General features: G+C 37.2%; 1 protein-coding gene across 1 annotated transcript in view; it reads right to left on the bottom strand.

Annotated features, from left to right (window-relative positions):
* LOC126756282 (uncharacterized) overlaps positions 1–17,207 on the bottom strand; it is a 153,071-nt gene extending 135,864 nt beyond the window's left edge. Inside the window, exon 1 of the mRNA XM_050469234.1 lies at positions 16,843–17,207. The gene's annotated coding sequence lies outside the window, so the exon portion shown is untranslated. The remainder of the gene's footprint in view (positions 1–16,842) is intronic.
* Between the last annotated feature and the right edge of the window lie 225 nt (positions 17,208–17,432).

Raw genomic sequence — 17,432 nt, 5'->3', positions numbered from 1 at the left:
ACATATACACTTATAAACTGGTTTTTAAGAAAACTTTACGGTCATCGCTAAGAAATGGTAATGTCTAAAGGATTGTAGAGGGCGGAGTTGGCGGAGAATGCACGGAATGGCAACGGATTTTGGCTGTAGCTCACCACAAAATTTCGCAGCTTTTGTGCTTGCCTCGGCGTTCGCAAGAAATATGCGCAAATATATAACAACTAGCAGAAACTTGAAACAAAATAAATGCTTGCACTTACTCATACACCATATTTTCGTAATATTCTCGCATTTATTCCGTTCGTTTTGGTCGCTTTTCTGTATTGCAAGGCACAATTGTAGGGAATGATGGTGTCAAATTTTGTATTTCTTTTCTTATATTTTTTTTTTTACATTTTTCACTGGCAGCTGAAAAATGAAAAAGTTTGCTGCTAATATTTTACTGCAAAAAGTAAGTTTAAGTTTATATTCTGCAGCTTCTTTTAAGCAACACTACTCCTTCATATAGCAAGTATTTGGACCCGCTTATATTACCTCCCTCCAACCCACTGTTTGCGAGGCAAATATGTTTAGGGCTTCATGTTTCACTTTTTCTCACTCTGCAATTTAACGAAAAAATATAAATGAAGGCAAACTTAAATAGCATGATATCGCACAGTGGTGGCTCGTCGATTGTAACTGACCACATTTTAGCGATTCACACAAATAAAAGTTGCAAGGAAAAGGAATTTTGGTAATATCTGTACATACTACTGTATAAAAAAAAAGTGAAGTTTGATTAGAAATACGAAAAGACTTTTTCGACTGCCCAATAGTACTTTAAAAGTTATTTATTTTTGAATCAAATATTTATTTCTTGAGCAACAAAAGTTTGTCAATTTACTAATTGACAGTAGTACTAGCATGTATAGATCGCGTTCGATTCCTGTCACTCAACAGCATCAAAAGTTTTCCTCAGCCAACCATAGAACAAATCCGCGAATGTTTCCTCATTCAAGTTTATGTTGTTCCACCACGAATTCGTCACACTGTGTACGACACAAAGGCACGCCACATACAGGCGCACTCAATGACTGTCGATGAAAGTCAACAATGGCGGCGAATAGTCACATAATAAAAGAAAAGATGATTAAGCAGAAATGTATGAAGCCGCGTTGAATGCCAAAAACGAGTCCCGCAAACACACAACCGCACACATCTCTATACAATAGCCATACGACTACAACAGAAAATGAGAAAGCAAATTTCGGGTAAAACAAACAAGTCTACACACACACTCCCACACATACACATCGATTCAAAATACTTTCGCCACCAAATCGTTCTGGTTTGTTTGCGTTCGGCTCCGTCGCTTTCACCCTCATTGTGACGTCTAGGAGCTCACAATAACGGTAACTATGTGGGGCGTAAAGAATGGGGAGTTGAAAGAGCACGCAAGTAATCGTTCATGCACACAATGTTTTGGAATAAAGCCTAAGTTTCCAAGAAAACCTCGAATTGCGCGCCTTACGCCACCAAGAAAGTGAAGCGTAGAACGGAAAAGAAGAAGAGGAAAAGCAAACAAACCGAAAAATGAGAGAAAAGCCGGCAATTTCATTGCAAGTGTGTCATCTCGCAAGGCTTTAAGAATGACATGAAGTTGGCCGGGGCGTATGCGCAACTTTTACTAATGAACAGCACGACAGCGTCCATACTGCAGTAGTGTGAGCGTCAGCGCTAAGGCAGCACAAAATAAACAGCAATGGGCATATTAAAATGAATGAAGCGTAAAAATTATCTGCCATGGTCGCCAGCGCAGGATTAAAAGCTTAAGCAGCCGAATTGGTCAGCACACCCCGGGCGCTGGACACTGGGCGCTGGCCGCCAAGCAACTAAGACAATGATACGATTAGACAGTTGTTGCTTGCGGAGTGATTGACGATGCGACGACAGGCCATTATGAAGCTTCCGCGCTGCTTATTCTTTGTTTTCGGGAATTTTTCGATTTTCAGCGACGCACACAGAAGGAATAACAATTAGTTGCTAATTATGCGCCAAATCGCTATTCAAGTGACTGAGTAATGAATTCAATTTGTATGACTTCTGAATAGCTAGACCAACAGCGCTCAGCAGTTGTTTGCTTAAGCGAGTATTTACGCAAGCAAACGCGAACAGGAAAAATCCAATTAACGGCAACATTTTTGAACATCTCCACACACACAATTACACTTCATCTGACAAGGCGCTGACTTGAGTCACATACTTACTAGGTTTGTATATACCAAAATATGAGTGAGTTTACATACATCCTTCACTAAAACTATCGACTTGTATGAAGCGCTTGTCGGCGGAAAAGCACGAATATTGTCTCAATTACCGAAGTGTCGTTATATGACTGTTGGTAAGCAATTTGTGTAAAAAAAATAAGAAATTGGTTCTCTTCAAGAACTCGAGATCATCTACTTTTCTTCAAGCAAAGCACAAGTCAACCATTTTCTGAGTTGCAAAGGACTATGAAAGCTCGGGGTCATATCCTTTTGTCAAAGAAACGACTAGTACTATCTACCCTCCTTACGCCTCTCAATACATGCAAAAGGAAATTGCCACATAAACATGCCATTCTGGGGCGCATTCGTAAAGCATCAACAACGCAGAGTTAATTCTTGGAACTATAAAAAAAACTCTTTCGCAAACTAGTTAACTGCCGAAACGGATTGCGAAAAGTTTTTCACAGCAATTAATTAGTTAATTACAGCTGTTGCCTGTCTTGCACTCTTCTGGTGCTCACACAACTGTTCAGCTTGCTTCAGCTTTTGTGCACCAGTTTCATAGCGAACCACAGAGCAATTCGAAGTGCCATTTCTTCAGCACTTTTCGTCTTTTATGCACTCGTTTACACTTTCATTCCAGCACTGGAGGCAGTAAACTATTCAACAAGCTCCTTCGAAAGCTGTTGTTGAGAAATTCACAAAGAAGTCTATAACTCGCAACATTTCTGCAAATTTAATTCTTAAATTCACAGAGCAACGCTTCTTGCTGACCCATAAATTACCACAATCAAGGAAAAAGCATACGTATATATGCTGTGGAAATACTAGAGCGATGTTTATTACCGCAAAACTATATCACTTTATAAAGAAAATTAATCGAAATATATGAGAAATTTCCAGCTGTGACTTGTACAATTATTAATATTATGAGCAAATAAATTAATTAAAATAATTCGCATGTCCATTTGCCAAAAATGCTTCCCCTCTTCTTCTTCTTCTTCTTAATTGGCGTAGACACCGCTTACGCGATTATAGCCGAGTTAACAACAGCGCGCCAGTCGTTTCTCCTTTTCGCTACGTGGCGCCAATTGGATATTCCAAGCGTAGCCAGGTCCTTCTCCACTTGGTCCTTCCAACGGAGTGGAGGTCTTCCTCTTCCTCTGCTTCCCCCGGCGGGTACAGCGTCGAATACTTTCAGAGCTGGAGTGTTTTCGTCCATCCGGACAACATGACCTAGCCAGCGTAGCCGCTGTCTTTTAATTCGCTGAACTATGTCAATGTCGTCGTATATCTCGTACAGCTCATCGTTCCATCGAATGCGATATTCGCCGTGGCCAACGCGCAAAGGACCATAAATCTTTCGCAGAACTTTTCTCTCGAAAACTCGCAATGTCGACTCATCAGTTGTTGACATCGTCCAAGCCTCTGCACCATATAGCAGGACGGGAATTATGAGCGACTTATAGAGTTTGGCTTTTGTTCGTCGAGAGGACTTTACTTTTCAATTGCCTACTCAGTCCGAAGTAGCACCTGTTGGCAAGAGCAATCCTGCGTTGGATTTCCAGGCTGACATTGTTGGTGGTGTTAATACTGGTTCCTAAATAGACGAAATTATCTACAACTTCAAAGTTATGACTGTCAACAGTGACGTGAGTGCCAAGTCGCGAGTGCGACGACTGTTTGTTTGATGACAGGAGATATTTCGTCTTGCCCTCGTTCACTGCCAGACCCATTTGTTTTGCTTCCTTGTCTAGTCTGGAGAAAGCAGAACTAACGGCGCGGGTGTTAAGGCCGATGATATCAATATCATCAGTATACGCCAGCAGCTGTACACTCTTATAAAAGATGGTACCTTCTCTACTAAGTTCTGCAGCTCGAAAATGCTTCCTCTACATGCGCAAAATTGCATCTAACTAATTGACAAACTGCAGCAAAGCGCAAACTAGAAGCAGAGAGAGAGTTCAAAGAAGCAAAACCCAGTGAGCACAGTAAAACATTCCCGAATGCATCGGAAATATCTATAAGTGCAATCAAAAGAAGTTGCCTGCATCAATCATCAAGAAATCAGCAATTATCACCAGGAAAGCTCATCTAGTTTGTGTTCCTTTTTTTATTCTTTTTTTTAATAATTATAAATTTTTAAATTTCGGTTCCTTTTATTAAATACAATTTTTTATTAATAAATTGTGTTTATTCTATTTTTTTTACCTTTTCAACTATCATATCTTCACTTAAAAATTTCAAACATGTAGGAACCTTCGAGAGCGTTCAAAGTGCGGCGCTCATCAGCTTGTGTGTTTCACTAGGTTCCACTCCAACCATGGCACTCAACGCCAACTTGCACATATGGCCTGTTCACATCCCCGGAAGGTGTATGATTGCGAATGTTGCCATCAGATTCAAAGAGTCTGGGTTCCTAAAAGAACACGGGTCTGAATACGCGGAAATCCTCACTCACTTTGACTTGGATCTTGGAGTCGCAAAGAATCTGACCTTCACAATCAGAAGACCGAGTATACGTATACATTATCTGCTACCTCAAGTACCAAATCGTCTACATCGGCAGATCGTTCGCACATTTAAGCCCTTACATAACATACGAGTGAAGTACCAGCGCGCTTTACATGAAGTAAAAAGTTGTTGACACTGGTCAGTTTGCGACATTTTATATATGTAAGTGTTATTTTCACATTGCAGTTTAGGCCGGCTCAACTCCAACAACAAAAATTGAGAAATTTGAGAACGTGCTTACGACAACTTAAATTTGACACTATATACTATGTGAGCGCACAAATAAGAAGGCCCGCAAATAAAACTGTCTGTCGTAACCTAACCCTAATTTTTATCCCTTTTATTCTGGAGTTTATTAAAAAGAGTTGACGTTAACTCAAACTATACATATCACATGTTGTTGTTGCTGCTATTTACTGGCTCACAGCTAATTAATAGTCAAAAACAAATGTATGTGGGCAAGTCTATAAATCCAATCCAATATTCGTGCCAACAATGGAAAATCTCGACAAATGAGCGCGATTCAAGCCCTTTTCACTCATTAAAAACTTGAATTTGATTTGCTTATATAATATGCATATAACAAAAAGCTTACTGCCAACAGCAGCATTTCACGAATTATTGACGGTACTATTCAAGCGTACGACGGACCTTCCAATGTTATAATGAAAAACTAGCAGCACCTAGCCCTTAAAAGTGTGTTAATAGCAGATGAGTTATTAAATTTCCAAACGGTTTTAACTTTCAAGCGCTCAGACACAACAACAAACGAAGACATCTTGCTGTAAACCTAAAATTTTCAATGTCGTACAAAGAACATAAATGTAACATTAAATGCAGCTGCCTCCTTAGAAACCCTTAGACACACTCACAAATTAACTTATGATGCTAGCCTTGTGTAAATTGAATAACGAACACACACATGCACGCACACACACACACTTTAATGCATAATTAAATACATGTGAGCCTAGTAGCAATGACGTTTGTAGATGCCTTTCGGTATTCAGGAATTATTCAAAAACACATCCCAGTAAGCCAAAAGAAGGCCATTGGTATGCAGTCGACCCAGAAGAAAGGGACGGAAAAACTATCTAAGGACTATCAAAAACTTAGCAAATTCGCTGACCCGTGCCCTGAGTATATGTATTATGGTATGACCATTTGGCAAATGGAGAAGCTTGACTTAATTGGGGTAAAGCCATTCTTACAATTACTGCTGCAAAATATTAGTAATGAAAGGGGAAACAAATTAAGAAACAAAAACAAAACAAAATTTGCAAATAACACCTCTTTACAAAAAGCTATGCATTTTGATAGTGTTAAGGATAACTTAAAAAAATTTTGATGGTTTCAAGTGCCCAGTTTACGATTTTGTTCATGAAAATATTGAATGTGCTCTTGTTTTTATGACATTTGTATCTCTGTCTTCAATTAGAAGGGTTTTTAGTTATAAAATGTATTTTTCAATGTACGAGCTACACCCGCTCCCCACTCTCAGGCTCTTTCCGAAAATATGTAAAAAATTATGCTTTTAAGGTTTCCTCCTTGAAACTGTTGTTAAAGTCGGTTTCCAGAATAGCCGTCATTGCGCGTAGCGGTTCACGTTTAATGTCTTCAATTGACACAAAACGGTTTCCCAAATGAAGCCAGTAAGATCTTTATTGACGGGTTGATCATCAGTTGATGTTGATGGCCGTCCTGGACGCGGTTCGTCGTCAACACGTTCTTAACCCTCTTTGAATAATTTGTACCAAGGTTAAAAAGGGAATTGGTTCTCAAATACGTCAATTCAACAAAAATAAAGACTTTATCAAAGTCTGGAAAGTGAAGTTTGAAAAAATTTAGTGTTGATAGTAACTATAATGTACCAAATTGTGAAGGACTTTCGCAAAATATGCCGACAAACTATAAGAGTCTAGAAGAAAATATGAGTCTCGAGTTATAGTTACTATATCCGCAGGCATTTGGATACAATTTCAGATAATTATAGTGAGTAGCGTAGTATAGAGAGCGGTTTCACTAGGGTCTAAAAGAGCTGAAAGATACCTTATCAATGTTAATGGGATCGATTACATCGATCGGGACAGATTATTACAGGTCCTTAAAGAAAGATTATCAGCTGGAAAAACATAAAGAAATAACTCATAGAAGGCGTTTACGTGAGATGTAACATATACTTGCGATATTTTTCGCTCTGTTTACTTCAACGTATCCTTATTTTTCAAACCAAAACTTATATTGTATACATAATATGTACTTATATAGGCCATTATTTTTCATGATTTCTGATTTTTTTAACTCAAAATTAAACTAAAGATTTAAAAATAAATGAGGGAAAATCGATCTTATATCAAAGGCTACATAATCAACAGTGTAACTAATAATGTAAACATCTGCCAAGCGTATTGATCTCAATATCTGCTTAATGTTACCCAGCACAGATGTAGTTACGTAAAATATTGGCAAACTATCATGAATCAAATTATTACTAATTTTCATGCGTCACTGGAAGGCAAATTAAGCAGCTCCAATTACATCGCATTTGGTTTACTGGTGTCTAATCTCTTTAGCTCAAATATCCGGCCAATATCCGTTACAGCACACATTACAAGCGCGTGCGATGTTTGTTTTAGAATGCTGCCAGCGTTGTTGGAAAATATTAAATTACCACTTGGCGGCAATCAACAACAGCAAACATCAGCGGCAGCAACATGCCAAGAACTCAGCCCGACTGACAGGCTGACAGACCCAAAAAACAAAACACACACAAATTATGTGATAATATCAGAACACCGAGAAAGAAAAGCGACCAGGAGGGCGAGACGCGCTGCTTTGTTTGCTGCTCGGACAGCATCTTGAAATTCTATGACCTTGTGGAATTCAGTAGCCGCTCTTAAGCGTTTGCACAAAAAAAAAAACTACACTTTCACCAACACAGTTTAGAAATATTTTGGTTTACACGCACGCACAAGCATGCGTGTGTATGTGTGCTGGTGCGTAAAATGCACAGCCACTTTCCACTGTAGTAAAACGAAATATTTTTTATATCTCAGTGAAAATTATTACATTACAATATAAAGTACATTAGCAGATGGGTGGGCAGCTGCCGCACACACACACACACATGCACACAAACACATAGTCGCCCTCATTTTCATTTTGACGCATAGCGCTCGTGCAATTTCAAACAAAGCAAGGCATAGTTCAAGGCGCAAATGCTCGCAGCAGTGCCGCCGCTGTTGCTTACACATTCTTCACGCCACGAGACAAAAGAAACAAAAGAATAAATTATGGTAATTTAATAAAAGTTATTAATAAAAATAATATTTGAAAAAGCGCGCTGTAAGTAAACAAAGTCAGTCTGTCTGCTGCGCTGGTGAGCTGGTGGGCGTGTGGGCAAGTGCCTGCTGTGAATGTGCTACATAAATTGCTATAAACTATCCACATTCTCGCAGACGGTGCACAGCACCAACGAGGCTTGTGTTTGGTCGTCGTGTTTAGGTGTGTTTCTCCATTTGTTATTTCATATTACCGCGTTTTTCTCTTTGTGCCTTCTACCTTTGCCTTTACCTTTGGCTTGTGGCACCGACGCGCGTCTGCTTCCATCAAATTAGCATCCAACCTGTCAAGCGCAACACCATCACATCGCCTTATTTCCCCTTGGTAGCAGTGTGCATCGCCTGTTTCCGCCTTACAACCAATTTTTTCATATTTATACCCTGCACACAAAGAACCTTGTCATTTGTCACCGATATCGGACAACTATAGCATAAAACTCCCCTACAAACCGAATGATTGGAAGCAAATGTTTCGATGGAAAACTATTTTATTCGCCGAGAAATCTTCATGAAAGTCGGCAAATCATCGCTGCAAAAATGTACTTGTTAAGGGTATTATGGCTTCGATAAAACCGAAGTTAAAGTTTTTTTTTGTTGTTTCTTAGTGTTTTTATATTTATTTGCACTCTTTTCAGAGGGCTTTTAGACGCGTGAAACCAGCTTTTAGTCTGCCCCTGCTTTTGTCTCGTAAAATGCGTACGTACCTATAACTAATAACGGTAGTAAAGCAGGAAGGAATTCAGTTCGGCGAAGTATAGTGTACTGCCCGGCAGAAGAATAATGCGAAGTAATGAAATTTTCACTTCGGAACTGCCGCTTTAAAAATGCAAATCAAGTAGATATTGATTATGAACAGTGGCGTTTAGAGTTCTAAAGTCCCAAAGGAATATGGAATATGTGAAATTTAAAAATACTTGCAAATGTATAATAAAGCAATTTCCCTGCCTTTCTGCCTTGGATTGCTCCGCTACTCAAAAGAACTCTTTATATTGTTAGAAAAATTGTTTAATAATATTGAAATCGGATACCTTACAGCTATATGGATATATAGAAGTTGCAAAAGAAATTCTGGTGTTTCGGATTTTTTAAAACTTTTCTGTTGTTTTTGAAAAAGAGCGTAACATAAAATTGAATACCGCGTAAATGAGATCTTTCTAGAAATATATCACCTTCAATTTATTTTCATTTTGATTATACCATAGCTAGATATAAGATAATCATTAGAAAAATCACGTGTTCGCTTTGGTACATGCGTTAGGAAAATATATATAAAGATCTTGGTATTCCTGTGGTAAAGAAAGAAGTAGAGGACAGCAGAATGAAATATATATATAAAATCCGAGATCATCCAAACGTATTGGCTAATGCTTTAGGACATTCCTGCGGTCCAACATGCTTAAAGAGAAGAGGTATGCCTGCGTACCAAAGAGCAACGTATGACCAAAACAGCTCAATCAAGTGCTTGAGCTTGTCTAGTTTTTAAATAAATTTAAGACTTTACATCTTATTTTTAGGCCTAAAAACATATACAATAAATAAAGAAATATTGAAAAAAAGATAATAAATCTTTCCGTACGATAACTGATCCATATTTTCCCCCCTCTTGCAATCATATTATTGTATGACATCTTAAATATTTGCACGAAAAGGAATTTAATTGTTTGTGTTCTAAGGCAATAGTGTTACCCAAGAATGAAAGTGTCAACGAAATAAACAATCTAATTATTCAAAAAGTTCCCGGAGAAATAAAAAACCAATCGATAGACACCGTGACTAATATCGAAGACGCAGTTCATTATCCCCAGCAAATTTTCATTAAACCCTTCTGGACTGCCACCACATGAATTGGCTTTAAAAATGGAATTCCTATTATGTTTTTGAGGAGTTTAAGTCCTCCAAGCAGGTTCAAAGGAACGAAGCTGGTTATTAAGGAATTGAAGGACAGTTTAATTTTAGCAACCATTATCACAGGCCCCGCAGCTGGTCAACTAGCTCATATACCGAGGAATCTAATCTCATTAAAACGGTTTCAATTTTCAGTGAAAACATCTTTCGCTCTAACTACAAACAAATCCCAAGGCCAAACTTTCGAATTAGTAGGGATTGAGATACGAAAAGAATGTTTTACTCAAGACCAACTGTAACTTGGTCTATCTACATCAAATATCGTCTACATTGAAGCTCTGACTCAAACAATTATTTTTCAGGAGCAGAAAAAGTAAAATATATAGTAAAGGCCTTTTCACAAAAATTAAAAAAAAAAGTAATAATAATACAAAAAATATACTTTCATATTCGAATTTGTTTCATTTAATTATAATATACATATATTTTAATTTTTAATGACCCCACGCAAAAACGAGAAAGTATGTGTGGGAGAGAGTGTACAAAATTATAACTTTTGAAATGATTGTTTAATACCCGTGTGAAGCCGAGGTGGGCTGCTAGTACTAAATAAAAGTCCGAAAATATTTGTATTAAGTATAAGTGGTCAAGGGAAGTCTTGACCCGATTTTACTTATTTTTGGCACAAGAGCATGCTGTCATCAAAAAAATATTCTCCCCAAATTTCAATACCAGACCTCACTCCGGGTAAAATTTTAGTCATATGCACTGGGGTCCACATATTTGCTGTCTGAGCCCCTGAAAAATTATAGTCCGATTTCGACAATTTTTGGGCGTAAGATGAAATAACTTGAGGGTCCTATTTATGAAAGGTTTTATTCCGATAACTTTATTGATTTGTTATACTGGTAAGTGAAAGAATTATATAGAATTTAAAAATTGTTGTGTGGGAAGTGGTTTTATGTCGATTTCGCCCATTTTCACAGTGTATGGTAATACACGAGTGTTTTAGTAACCTCACATACCAAATATTACCATGGTTCCTAAGATAAAGGATTTCCCTTAAAGGTGAACGATGCCACGCCCACTGTCCAACTTTGAACCCCTTTCATTGAATCATACTGTGTGTGCAATTGAAAGCTTGTGAAGCATTTATTCAGCGAATTATAGCACTTTTAGTATTTTTTAAAATAACCGTTATATGGAGAGCGGGCATGAATATTATCACCTATTTTCAGGGGATGAAGAAGTACTAAATATACTTTCTCTCAGCAATTTTAAGATCAAGATTTAGAGATCAAAGCCAGGTCCTAACCTCATCTTTAACCTTATATTTAGTAAAATCACAAGTAAAATCGAATTTATTTGTGCTAAAGACTCAGAGTCTGATTTGAAATTCATTCGAATTTTTTCACTGATAGATATCGGGACTCTTGGGGCCTGCTGAACACTCGACTGAGTGGACAAATAATGAATTCGTTGATAACACGAATCGAAGCACTAAATGAAGTAGACGTTTCCACAATTAGAGTAATATTTCCGATTCTTAGTAAAGCACTAAATTAAAATTGATTGAGAGGTTTCAGAAACTCTTTAGTGTAGCGTTCAATGTTGAGTTAAAGCACTGTGCAATAAATTTGTTCACATATTTAAGTATATTGCACAATTCAACCAGAAATATGGTGTGAATACTCTATTTAAATACATTGGAAATTCATGAATATTTAAGACCCAACTCACACACACACACATTAATCAAAATACATGCACATATACGAGTACGAATGCAAACACACACACACTACGCACAAACAATGTTCAAATAAGAGAAATCGGAAATTAAAAATAAACAAAATTTAAGTTCCGGCATTCAGGCAGCGCACAAAAACCAAACAGCAAGAACAACAACAGCATTACAGTTATTATCTTTACATTCAATTTAATCTCACTGAAAACGAAATAAATTAAAGGCTGCTTGGTCATAAAGTTGCCACGCTGCCGTTAAGAAATGTAATAAATTCGGGAATTCTTTGCGCTGCCGACAAGATGGCACACACTCATACACAGCCACAGTGGCACAGCGATTTTCAACATTTCATTTTAGGTGAAAGCCAGCAATGGTCACCAGTTTCGCCTTCATTGCGAGGCTCTTTTTTCGCTGCTTAGAACATAAATTCATGTGCACGACTTCATTGCGCTGCCCCCACCACACGCTCCAGGCACGCGCTCCGCACCAGTCCGGCCCCGAAATTAACTTGCGACTCACTCATATCGCCATGAAACGCGCGCTCAGGTATAATTTACGGCGACTTCGAGAGGAAGTGAAAGCGCCGCCAAAAGTAACTTCTTACCGCATTTGCCACGGAGTCAACTGGGAGGCCGCGTTGGCATTGCCGCCGCTAATGGCTGTGAGATTTTCGGCTCACAAAGCCATAAAATGTGGCAGAAAGCGAAATTTAAAGCGGAAGCTGGTATAGCGGAAATGATGTCGAAAGGCATGTTCGCTAACCCCGGGCGATGAGAGAGTTCATATATCAGCCGCAGCATGTCGGGTGCTCGCACTCCGCTGCTATTTCAAGCAGTTCACGCGTGAGTGGGGGAACTTAGAAGCATTTGTGCATACATCACGGTAGTATTGATGTACATACATATGTATATGTACACGTATTTGCACAGACATGAGCACACCAATAGACATTTTACAATCAACTCATAAATTTGCATAGCCAAACAGCGCCAATCATAAAAAGTGGTCGGAGAGTTGTATGCATGCTTCCCGCTTGTCTGTGGTAAATTCGTTACTCACCCACACTCCAGCTCATAAATAATTCAAATGTGGCAAAAGTCAATATTATACAAGCCATTAAATGCATTCTGCAATAATTGATTCAAACTTCCCCAAACGCATGTGTTTCCTTTTATTTTGCGAGACTATAAAAATATTGTTTACACTCGAATGACTTTCCGAGAATAAGTTACTGCAAACCTAGAACAAAGCTAATGAAGCAAATGGGGATGAATAATTAATTATAAAGGAGGAGCTTATCAACCGCTTTCTCAGAACTCTGTTTGATTTCGGAATGTGGAATAGCAGAAGATAGAACAGAAGCTGCCACCTGATTTACTCGCTTTCTAGAAAGAATATCAATAATACAAGCAGGAAGCGCGTCAAGTCGCCATCTCCATTAAGCCCGCTTACATACTGAATGTGAACATTTGATTTTTTCTCTAAATCATGACTGTTACAAACGAGATTTTGACGTTATATGATTAAGCTAAAGTCACCTGGATTAACTCTAACTTCTCTTCATATCTCAAGAAATACGAAAAGCTTTTGATTTTCGTAACATTTTTGAAATTTTAGACAAAGTAAACGAAGAATTTTAACGTTTCTAGAAAATCTGGGTTTCAGAACATATTAACCCTTAACTTATGGAATGAGCTGAAGATTAAGTTATTATATCCGGGTTGTAGTATTTCATCAGCCTGTTAAAGGACTCACAAAGTAACTCGTACAAAGGGTTCAGTAGGCATCAATGATCAATCTGAATTTAAAAGTGTAAAAAAAGCTTGAGAAAAATTTTTCGAAACCTTATGATTCCATAAAATGAAGAAGTCATTTAAATATTGTCAGTATGAATCAACTTAATTCAAATCAAAGAAAATCAGGATTTTTTTTTAACTATTCCCAACTTTTATTGGCATTATTTGTACCGAAAGTGAGTAACACATTTTTAATTGATCATATCATATTATAATTTACTTTAGTATCTCAGGTTGCTTTTGCCTGAATTGATTTCGAACCCAGCTCCTTTCTCTAACGTTACGGTTATTTCATCGATATTTACATAAAGCTTTCTTCCATGCACTTAAACAATAAATACAAAAAAGTTATGTCTCTTCGAGCAAAAAATGTAAAAATCATAATTAAATGAAAATATTTTTCTAGCATTAAAAATAATATTTATGTAAACATATAAATAAATAATACTAGTAATTAAACAATAATTTGTATACTCTTGTAACATGTGGCTACAGAGTATAATAATTTTGTTCACCTAACAGTTTTTTTCCAAATCTTAAAACTAATCCAGTTAGATATAGAGTTATGTATATGTAAATAAACAGGTCGACAAAACGAGTTGAAATCGAGATGACTATTTGTCTTTCCGTCCGTCCGTGCAACCTGTAACTTGAGTAAAAATTAAGATACCGTAATGAAACATTGGAGAAAGATAAGAACGAATTCGTAGATGGACGTAATCGGACCACTGTCACGCACATAAATTGAAACACTTATAAAGTGCCATAACTAAGGACAAATTTGAGATCTTGAACTGTAATTTGACACAGAGGTCGCAGTAGCAAGGGGCACCTGTGGGTATAATATTTTGAAAAGGTGAGCTTGGGCCCGCCCTCTAATAAGTTTAATGTTCATATCTCTTAAACCGCATAAACCATAGTAACCAAATTCACGTAGCGCAAATACTATACAAACTCCTACCGACAGTGTGAAAACGAACGAAATCGGATAATAACTTCGCTCACTGCCCAAATAACGGTACTATTAAAAACTACTAAAAGCGCAAGAAATCAATATTCGAAAACTCCAGAGACATTAAATTGAACCACCGTTACGGTACGGTACGGTGGCACCACCCTCTTTTAGGTGAAATCCCACATCTCGAGACATACTCTACCGATGTTAACCATATTTCGCACATCACACTATTTTAACATTCCTATGTCACAATATGAAAACGGGAGAAATCGGTCTACAACCACGCCTACCTTGCATATAACACAAGTTTTATTTAATTAGAAGTTAAAGTCAAGAAGTTATTAATATAACGAAATAAAATTTTGGCTTAAAAAATTCCCAAGTCCAAACAAAACAGTCCCTAGGTTGGGAATATTTGTTATCCAGTACCTATAGTTGACTTTTTAACATAAACGACTTTAGTGAGTGAGATATAGAATTAAATTTCAGTGATAATATTTTCCGGACAGTCGCCGAACTCGCGAGTAGACTCCACTCTTGGCAGTCATAATTTCGAGGTCGTAGATAATTTCGTCTATGTACTTGGAACAGCAACAATAATGTCAGCCTGGAAATCCAGCGCAGAATAACTCTTGCCAACAGGTGCTACTTTGGACTGAGTAAACAGTTGAAAAGTAAAGTTTATGGTCCTTTGCGCGTAGGCCACGCCGAATATCGCATTCGATGGAACGATGTATGAGATATACGACGACATTGACATAGTTCAGCGAATTAAAAGACAGCAGCTACGCTGGCTAGGTCATGTTGTCCGGATGGACGAAAACACTCCAGCTCTGAAAGCATTCGACGCAGTACCCGCCGGGGGAAGCAGAGAAGAGGAGACCTCCACTCCGTTGGAAGGACCAGGTGGAGAAGGACTTGGCTTCGCTTGGAATATGTGGGTCAGTGTATGAGTTATATATGGTATATGTATTTATAAAATTGTTTGGATTCCAATCCTCTGGTTGACGTTTTGCAGGCTTTGATCCTGACAAGTTGTACACCCGAATATAGCCCTTCCTTGCTTGTTAAAACTACTTTCACTGCGGTATTTTTTCACGAAAAATTACAATTGATCAGAGGAAAAAGATGATGCAGAAATTGAAGTAATTCGGCAAAAGCTTCAAAATGTTGCAGGAATTGAAATATGCAAAAATTTTGCAAAAAAAAGACAAAAAAGTAATATAATTAGTTACAATGATTGAGAACCGCTTTATTTCTCATACACATACTATTATGAGCCTAATATTACTAATTTAAAATTTCAAGAACTCCCAAAGCTTTCTCAATCTAACTGGCGCATTTCGCCAACTCTTACTGTTATGTGAACATCTCTCTTATATCGGCTATTTACAAAACTATTTAGTGTACGAATACTACAGTATTGAACAAAACTAAAGCACCCCTACTATGGCTCAGCTCCAACTTAGCTGTTTTCAGACAATAAAATTAAATAAATGTAAAAGTTTGACGTTTTTCAATGGGTTATTAATTATGGCTTATTAATTTTTAATAAATTAAAGCTTTTCATTTTCAGTTTTCAAAATTAAATTAGTTAAAACAACAAAAACATTTATGGTTTAAAAATTAACTGGACAAAACTGAACTCTTTACTTTTAAAAAGAGGCAAATTCATATTATTTATTATCATTTGATCTTTTGCGCAATGTTCTCATTACCACAATCGCGGTTTCTTTCATCATATAACTCATTTTAAACATCATTAAGATACGATTCCCAAACTACGAACATATTCACATCTCGCAGACTCAAGGATCTGAATTTATATCGGCGGCCATGAGATCTCAAAAGTTTCTTGTTGGTTACATAGAATATGGGAATTAATTGAGGTTTGCACTGCGACCTATGGTCTATTGTGCCCTCCCCTATATCACATATAGTCACAAAGGCAATCCTGAGAAATTCCAGGAGTTTGCTGGACGCAAAAGAGGTGATGTGATACCTGTCCATGTTGGTGAGTTTTTAAATTTGATCCTTGAAATTTGAGTTACCTCGACACACTTTCATATAATTTATACTCAGCCAGTCACAATAAAGGAAATTTAAGAATTTCTACCCAATTTTCAGAGTAGCTTTCAAACACCTCCAAAGAACATGTAACATAGAGCAATCCATTCGCCGCTTTTCATCATTCATGGGATGTAATAAAAACACACGTCCAAGAATGAGTTAAATACGAACTTATAAAAAGAACGTATATTCAGGCCACTATATTTTGCTCAAAACATTTTAAATGGTTTTTTTGAATTACGAGTAGCTGGAAAATCTTCATTGGTAAATCTTTCCTTACTTTCCGAAATATGATTATTATGATATTATTATTAAAATATTTATTAAGTAACTTTCAAATACTCACTTATTTAAGAAAAGTTAGAGGAAACTTTCTAAGTTAAACATTTAAATCTGGAATTTTAGTTTATTAAATGATTTTTTTCTTCCTACTGCACTTTTTTATTATAATGCTAATAAAATATTTAACTATATATTTAAGCTACACTTTTCACTTAATCCTCAATTATTCTATTTTTATTTTCATTTAAAGATTCAATTTCTCTATAATTTTTTCGATAATTCTTCTACTTGTATTTAATGCACAGAAGCATTGGTAAGCACGCACTCACTTCCAAGTTTAAAGCACTGCACTGTTGGAATTTTACCATGCATTTAAGTATTTAATTTGAATATATTTCACTTAAACATTTTTTAAATTTTAATCGACAACTCTGTTAAATGCTACAATTTGTTTGGCTTATCATTTTGTTTGTTTGCTGAATGCCATCTTCGCGACTTGAAAACACAACTGCATCGCGACGCGCCTTTCAACGAACTAAACTGAAACGATTGACCGTCTTGACACCAGCAAAATACCACACTTAGACACCCCACGCCTGCCATTGGCGGTATCTCGCCCGTCGTCGCCCTCATCGCTCGGCAATTCGGCGTGCG

The sequence above is a fragment of the Bactrocera neohumeralis genome, chromosome 4 (genome assembly GCF_024586455.1).
Source record: "Bactrocera neohumeralis isolate Rockhampton chromosome 4, APGP_CSIRO_Bneo_wtdbg2-racon-allhic-juicebox.fasta_v2, whole genome shotgun sequence".
NCBI lineage: Eukaryota > Metazoa > Arthropoda > Insecta > Diptera > Tephritidae > Bactrocera > Bactrocera neohumeralis.
This window is presented reverse-complemented; position numbering and strand designations above follow the sequence as displayed.